The sequence below is a fragment of the Primulina eburnea genome, chromosome 6 (assembly GCF_022965805.1).
Source record: "Primulina eburnea isolate SZY01 chromosome 6, ASM2296580v1, whole genome shotgun sequence".
Taxonomy (NCBI): Eukaryota; Viridiplantae; Streptophyta; class Magnoliopsida; order Lamiales; family Gesneriaceae; genus Primulina; species Primulina eburnea.
Genome location: NC_133106.1, coordinates 17,122,443 through 17,131,198, shown reverse-complemented (window position 1 = coordinate 17,131,198; position 8,756 = coordinate 17,122,443).

Genomic DNA, 8,756 nt, shown 5'->3' with positions numbered 1-8,756 from the left:
GGCCTTAACACTATCTGGTCCTTTTTCAACCCCGTGAGATAGTTTCTCTCTTGACTTGCCTTCAAAGATTTGATCGTTGTCTACTTCATGTTGGAACATTTCATGTTCACAATCTTGATTTTGATGTTAACAAAACTTGTTATTTTGTTTCTAATTAATTTACCTAACTGTGCAGAAAGCCAAAACCGATAAGGTTTCGAACAGATCAGTTACCGAGCCAAAACTGAAGCTATTGATACGCAAAATGTAAGTGCCAACTGATTGCCCAAACTGAACCAGTCCAACTGAAATATCAAAGACCAGTTCAGTTGATAGGTGGTTCAGCAGAAGACCTTCAGAAGCCCGACCAGCTGATGAAGAGCCCAACTGACCAGTTCAACCAAATCAGTGAAATCAGTTCAGCTGACGAGCCAACTAATTTCACCCAACGAGTTCAATTGACCAGTTCATAACATCAGTTAGGATTCGATCAGTTTGCAGAATACGACAAGCTTATCTAAGTAGAATCCAGCTTTGTGAAACGGTATAAAAGAAATTTTCCAATCAAAGGACAATAATGAACGTTGCAGCAGATTTTAAAGTCAAGACGTTCCATAATGGCTGTCAAAAAAGACAAGACACAAATTTCGAGGAACAAATTCAAACTGCAACGAACATATTTGATGAGTCTTGATGTACGGTCACATTGCCTCTATAAATATAAGATCAAGACCATCAACAAGCGTGCGAAGAAAGTGTGTGAAAAACAGAGAGAGGAAGATATGGCACGCTCAATTCATATCAGCTTACAAGAATCAACCGGCCTAGATTTGAGAGAACACTTCAACGTGTTATCAGCTTAGATTAGAAGCACAATTCCATTAGTGTGTGAGAACGCTTTGTGTTGTATTCATAGATCAGTTCTCACACATGCACACACCATCACTCACATATACATAGAGAATCGAGCGTATTGATAAGCTGAGTGAGTCTTGCACAAAGACATTAAACTTGTGTACGTAGTCTTTGACACATAGACGTTAACCAAGTGTTGGCTGGAAAGGTGCTGCCTTCAGTCTAGACTAGGAGTTCAGTAGGCAGTAGCATGAGTCATAAGCTGAGTGAGTTTATACAAGGTGTTGATAAATCAAAGTCTTCTAGTTGATCCTTCTCGAGGTGGTAGAAAGGGTGACGTAGAAGCTGTTGAAGTTTCCGAATATCCATAAACATATCTTGTGTATTTAACTGTTTAACTATTGTTGGAACTGATTTGATCATTTCGAGCTGATATCTGTTCAGTTCTCACCATAACTAAACTGTTATAAGCTAGAACTGATCCCTTTTTTTGGTTAATCAGTTGACACAAGCTAAAAGCTTTAAATTGACCAGCTTTCTTAACGAATAATTACTTCAAGTATTTTCCGCTTGATTTAAAACCAAACTCGATTTAATTTATCGGTGTTTACATTCTTAGAACACGAGCTATTGCAGCTCATTGAGAATATTGTGTTTGAAGTACCCTTGTAGGTGTACATAACCGATCCCATCACTTCACCATTGCTTTCACGTAGGCTAGAATACCATCAACCACAAGCTTTGATGCTTCTTTCATGTCAATCGGAGTACCTCCTCTTGCACTCATTTGAGACTTCTGCATTCCCTTGAGTGCACCATGGCCATGATGTTGACCTTTATTATTTTCAGTTATGTTTTGAACAGAAACTCCATGTACGTTATCTTTAATCATGTCTTCTTTAAAGTTTGTTGGAACTTTTGCTCTCTTTTTCACATAATTGTCTTGTATTTGGAGGTATATTTCCGATCTCACGAGGCGTGTCAACTTTTTTTGCACAATTTTTATGGAATATCGGCGTGCAAGGTGCTAAAAGCACCAATTTGTGTTAAAAAAGCATAAAAATATAGCTTCTATAAATCAAACGAAAGTGAATATTAAATTCGAGCGTTAGTTCTAATCTACTAAACTAATATGCAACAAGAGAAAGGAATATGATGGAAACTAACAATGAAATTTAAGAAATAAACTCCTAAATGATTTTTATATAAAAGAATCAGCAGGAATTGGGAAACATATAATATAACAAATTTGATGAAAATAAATGCTGGAAAATAGAATGAAAAGCCTAGAAAATAAGAAATTTTGAAATATGAAAATATGCAGATTTGTCGCTGGAGAAATTTGTTGAGTGATGAGTTGAGTTGTTGTCCCGTGTTCTGCCAATTGTTCTGGTTTTGTTCTCGATTGGAGCAGTTTCCCCACTCTCCTCATTTCTCCATGGTCTGCTCATGAGCTTATCCATGATTTGCTCGTTAATTTGACTTGTTCAAATATTTTAAATTTTTTATGGGCTCCTTATCTCTTGATTTAAATATCTCTTCCTATGCCGCATTAATTTAATTGGGCCTACTTAATTTTTGGTGCAAACATTATGTAAATGCAGTTTTATTTTGCTGAGTTTTAGTATCTGTGATGGGTTTTTAAAATGTTGATTTAGCTCAACAGTTTTTGTGATTCCTTTTATTTGACTTGATCAAGAAGTTTGCGAAGTGATGCCTGTTTTCTGCTGATTGGATTTACTAAAGATTTCTTGATTATATAGAAATCTATAAAGACTTTTTGGACTTATCCATGAGTTTGGGAGCCCATTTTGATATGAAAAAGATGACCATTAGTGTAAAACATTTGGCCTAGTTAAGAGGAAAGCTATTTCGAAATGAAGTGTCCGTTCAACATTAGCTCGAATGAGCATTGTGTCAGTGGAATATTCTTTATTTAAATTTTCTTTTAGATAACGCTGTGTTTATTAAATTATGGAGTTTTTTCCTTTCTAGACTATATATATCTATGATAAAAACTCTAAATATGATATTATAGTTTACAAAAAGTTATTTTCTAATAAAACTTCTGTTCTCAAATTTTGTAGGATTTTTTTATGAAATAAACTATAGGACAAAGGAAGTCAATAAATATGAGAAAAAAGTTGTTGCGAAAGAAGGTTTTTGGACAACGGGAGAAAAAGAGAGAGCAAAGGAGAACAAAGAATCATTGTAGCTTGTCGTTGTTTTGCTGTGTTACCGTGGAGTGTTGAGGACATCCATGCTCAACATTTATTCATTGTATTGATTAGAATGTTGTTTATCAAGAAAAATTTCGGCTTCACAAACATTGCACCCATAGTTTTGGTTTGATAAGTGTGTTTAGATACACTTTTGCTCCCTCACTTTCTTAAGGAATTAGATTTTACTTATTCACTAGTATTGTTTTTGTGTACACTGAAAGTATTTTCTAGTGAATCTTTTGCCTTGAGGTATCGCAAAAGTGTGTTCATTTGTCATAATTCTTTGTGTTTTATTTTATTTATGTAAAGTTTTGTGTGTTGAAATACACAGTCTATTTGTTGCACAATATTTTTATGTTAAACTCAAACCCTTACAAGTGGTATCATAGCAAACTCTTGACACAATAAATGTGATTTGGGTTGTTTTTGTTTAGCAGAAGAAAAATACGACAGATGTACCGTGTGCCGCTTGTCAAAACAGCACTGCAACCACCAGTTCTAGATGGATCCAAATATTCTATTTGGAATGTCAAAATGAGAGTCTACATCAAATTCATTGAAGAAAAGGTGCGACAACATGTTATAAATGGTTGGACTACCAAAGACAGTTGATGAAGATGGTGATAGCATGTTTAAACCTGAATATGCATGGATGACTGATAAAGTCCATATTTTAATTTTTAATTCAAAGTCACTCAATATCATTTTTACTTCTGTTGATAGAGACATGTTCAGCCTAATCACAAAATTTATCTCTGCTAAGAATTTTTGGGATATCCTTCAAAGACACATGAAGGATCTGAAAGATTGCGAAGAACCAAGCTAAGGATGTCAATGTTTAAAAGTTTGAGGATGCGAGAATCAGAGTCTATTATTGCTTATGACCGCCGAATGCGACATTGCCAATGAAGTCTTTAGTCTTGGTGACCTGATTTTAATGAGTCATTGGTCAGCAAGGTGTTAAGATCACTTCCATACCAGTTTACCTTCAAGATATGTGCAGTCGACGAAGCCAAAAAAACCACTAAACTTGGTTTGGACGATCTGATTAGTTCCCTCAGAATGTTTGAGATGAATTTGCATTTACAAAAGAATGAAAAAGGGAAAACAATTGAATTTCAAGCCTCTGATGACTCATAAAATGATTTGGTTCAACTGTCTCAAGAAATGAACGAGTCTGATTTATGTGAAGATTTCATCTCGTTAATCACAAAGAAATTTGAAGACTATCTAAATAATATCAAAGACAAGAAGAATCGGTCCATCAACTTAAACTACAAAGTATTATTGCTCCCAAGAAAACTCAAAGGTTTGCACCTACTCAAGAACAATTTCGATCGAGGAATGATGGAAAGATTCAATTGGACGTGGAAAGACTAGACTCGGTTCAATGCAGAGAGTGTTCTGGAGTCGGTCATCATGGCAATGAGTGTGCCGACAGAATTCGCAAAAACAAAGGCTTTAACTGTCTCCCTAAGTGATGAAGATTGAAGAACAAGGATCAATGAAGGGGACAATCATACATCTTTGTTTGCAAAGTTGGATAAGAAACATTCAATGCAAGTTAATCCACTGGGTGTTGTCTCTGATGTTACAACACTTGGTAGAAACACCTCACCAAATTCATCAAGTTCTGTCACACTCTTTCTTTACGCTTGACATGATTAATGATACTATTACTTGTAATCAAAATAGGGTTTGAACAATATACCTATATTGTGAAGCAATTCAAACAAGGGGCATCAATTTGACGGTTTATAAAAAAATTTGGCATGATGTCCCTACATTTTGTATAACCCAACAACCCAAACAACAATATTTATACATACATATAATCACATTCAAACATACACTGTATCGTTATACATATTGTGAGGACCCGGACGCTAATCATCTTCTTAATCATCTTTGAGATTTAATTATCAATTAAGATAAACAGGGTCTAAAAATTTTTCTTTTTAAAATGTAAATGCGAAACGTAATGGAGTGTAACTAATATACATCTCAGTATATAAGTACAATAATGTACAACAATTATTCAAATTAGTCTAAGGTTCAACTACTAAATTTCAAGTATTAAACCAAATCTACAATAAGTCCGGAATCACCAATCTAAACTCGTCTTCTCTCATCATCTTCTAGACCCCGATCTTGTCCCACCTGTTGTCATGCACACATACAAAACAAGACAACAGTCGGATACTCCGGTGAGAATAAATCCCAGTATAAAACATGGTAGACATGCATGTACACAATATAAATCATAAAGCATATTATCATGTATAAAATCAATAACAATAGGTTCCATAGTCTATGAAATCATATCAAAATAGGAATGCAGTAACAATGAGTTCCATAATCTCTGAAACCAAAACAAAATAAGCATGCAACTCAATTCAATTCATATCTTGAATCGACTCGACTCTAACTCTAGGGATCCCGGTGTGAATAAGACGACACTGTCTGTCACCTACCCTCCTAATCGGGGTGACGGTACGTCTCATTCCTAGACTTCGGTCCTGTCTGTATCGAATGTATACAATCGGAGTGACTCTGATCCAAAGCGTCGATACCACCGAACGTCTAGTTTGGCAAGTCTGCTAATGACTCTCCTATCTCAAATACTTGAATATAAATTTATAAACAAGACATCATCATATCAAGAGATTTGAATATAAATCTATAAACAATTCAAAATCATATCAAAAGATAAACAACAATTCTAGTATGTGATTTTGTTGGGAAACTCAAATTGAATCTCATTTGAGTTGTGTCTCCCCAAAACAAAACATGAATTATACCTTTGTCTTCCCGGTCTGACGAAGACGACGTCTTGTATTCCAATCTGTCCATACCCAGTCTGGCAATGACAATTGCGTAAATACAATATCAGTATATAACTCAATTCAAAACATGTTCTCGTCAATACTCAAATTAATACATAATCTGATCCATATCGGAACAATGTAAAATCCTATTCATATCAACGATATCACGATACAATCGAAATCATTACTGAATCTGATCAATCTCAATCAACTGATGTTTCGACAGTATAACAATACAGTCTTGATACCCCATCAATCTCAACATCACAGAGATACTACCAGAATTCATAATCAGTATCTATACGATTCATAATCTCAATATCGGTACACTTAAATCAGTAATAACTCAACTCTGATATCAAATCTCAATCAATTCAACTCTGAAAATCATAACAATTGTATAACCAGTTTATTCTTTAATCTGATTTCAATTATACAATGCTTACTGTAGCAGAAACATCATATCTGATTCATATTCAATTCTGACAATATCATAATTTCAAATCATGTCTAAACGTAACAAAACTTACGTCCAGTTGTAGTTCGTAGCGAGAGGAGCACGATACTGCGTTCGGATTCAAATTCTGAAACACGGATATCTTAAAATCACGATTTGAATATATGAAAAGCTTTAAGGGATTTGTTGAAGGAAAACCCACGATTTCTTCTGCTGAAATCGTGAGAATCAATACATATACATTTATATATATATATATATATATATATATATATATATATAATATATATATATATATATATATATATATATATATATATATATATATATCTCAATTTCATGTCAAAAGAGTGGCTAAATCTTCATACTACACGTCGTACCGCGGGTGCGCTCACCTTTGCACCGCGGGTGCGCTAAATGTATTGATATGCATCAACTTTCCCCGTAGCTTGGACCGCAGGTGCGCTCTGTCTTTTAACGCGGGTGCGCTGACCCTACTGGAACAACACCGAGGGTGCGGTCTGTCTAGCACCGCGGGTGCGCTCAATCTCCAGTAGCAAATCTCATACCCTACTGTCCATACACCGCGGGTGCGGTATATTTCCTAGCGCGGGTGCGGTCTCCCTATCTTCAAAAACTCTAACTTTCTGTCCACCTACTGCGGGTGCGGTAGAAAAGGAAGTGCGGGGGCGGTGTCTCATCAATGCAACGTTTCATATCTCATCTTGTCAACCTAAAATTCTCGGGCATTACATTTCTCCCCCTCTTAGATCTGAGTTCGTCCTCGAACTCACAAGCAATCAATCAAAGCATATACAAAAGTAATATAATCAGAACTAAATAAATATTCACATCACGAAATAGTTCTGAACATCTTTATCTCATCTCTGGTTCTGTCTCCCATGTAGCTTCTTTAATGCCATGACAACTCTTCTGGACTTTCATAAGCGAAATAGTCTTCGGTCTGAGCTACTTATTTCTACTGATTCTGATTCCAAATCGGAAATAATAATTCAAGAAGTACCATATCACAATACCACTTGAAGTAATTCTGCTAGAATCGATCTCGTAATACTGGCTATACAACCTCCGTATATACCAATCCACAGCTCATAACAAATCAGCCTCATCAGCTGTTATCGAATCTGTTTATCCCGGTCAAGGATAAATTCAATCTTCGGCCTCATATACCAATCGTCATCACTCGACGTTGGCATATTGAGTCTGTCTATTCTGAGCTGTCCTCTCATGCTTCTAAATTAGCCTCACTTCCTTCTTCATATTTTTGATCAATTCAGATTAAATTTCATACACCTCAAAGATATCATCTCCATATGAAAGAAATTTGTAATACTCATTGTACATTATCTTATCTGCAACTATTTCATGACTCATCTGATTGCTATTATCGTACAATACTTCATATTAACTAGTGCTAATATCCGGTACTATAGCTCCTCAGCTATCTTCCAATATCTGGATAGTACGCTTTGGCTATCTGTCCGTCGGTGGATAACATATGAAAGAGTTCATAATATATTCTGCCATACGTACAAACTCCATCAAAGTCACAATCTGATACAATCTACTTCAACATTCTAATCAATCTAATTATTTCTTTGACATCAATCTTTGTCATCTGGTCATGTTTGTACGTCATCGTGTACAAACTAACATCTGTATATTGAATAATCTATCAATAACACTCATAGCATATCAAAATCTTGGAAGAATGATAGAAATTTCATTACAAAATCCATAGAAATGTACTCCCATTTCTATTCAGACATGAACAATTCTGTAATATATCTTCTGATTTCTATCTTTCTAGCTTCATCGGTTGATAATTCAGACATATCAGTACAAGTTCTGTCACAAATGATTTATTCTGTGTATATCAAAGCTGTCTGTTCGAATTATCATACACTTTCTGTTACCTGAACGAATACTGAATCCATTCATGTGCGCCTCTGACCCTATCTGGTATTTTGGTTGACACTCTGTTCTGACTATCAAAATCCAATTCTGAACATTCCGATCAATTTTTTGAACTGCTGTAATTCTTGAATTCAACTGTGATTCGGTTTGAACTGTATATAATCTCAACGGTTCATAATAATCTGTATCACACATGGATTTAGAACAACAGTACTATCAAATCAGATTTGGAATATCAATAATCTATACTGATCTAGAAGCTAACAATTCTCAAGCAGTTCAAAACATAATCGGATAAGATAATCTGCCAATTCAGACAAAATAAAATTTCTGAAATTTCTGATATTTCTAATATCGGTAACGTTCTCAGCCACTGATCACAATTTCAACTGTGTAAAAATCAATCGGTATACTAACTTCAGATATCGCATACTCTGAATACAATCTGTTTCAATCAGGATTCATATCTGAATAATT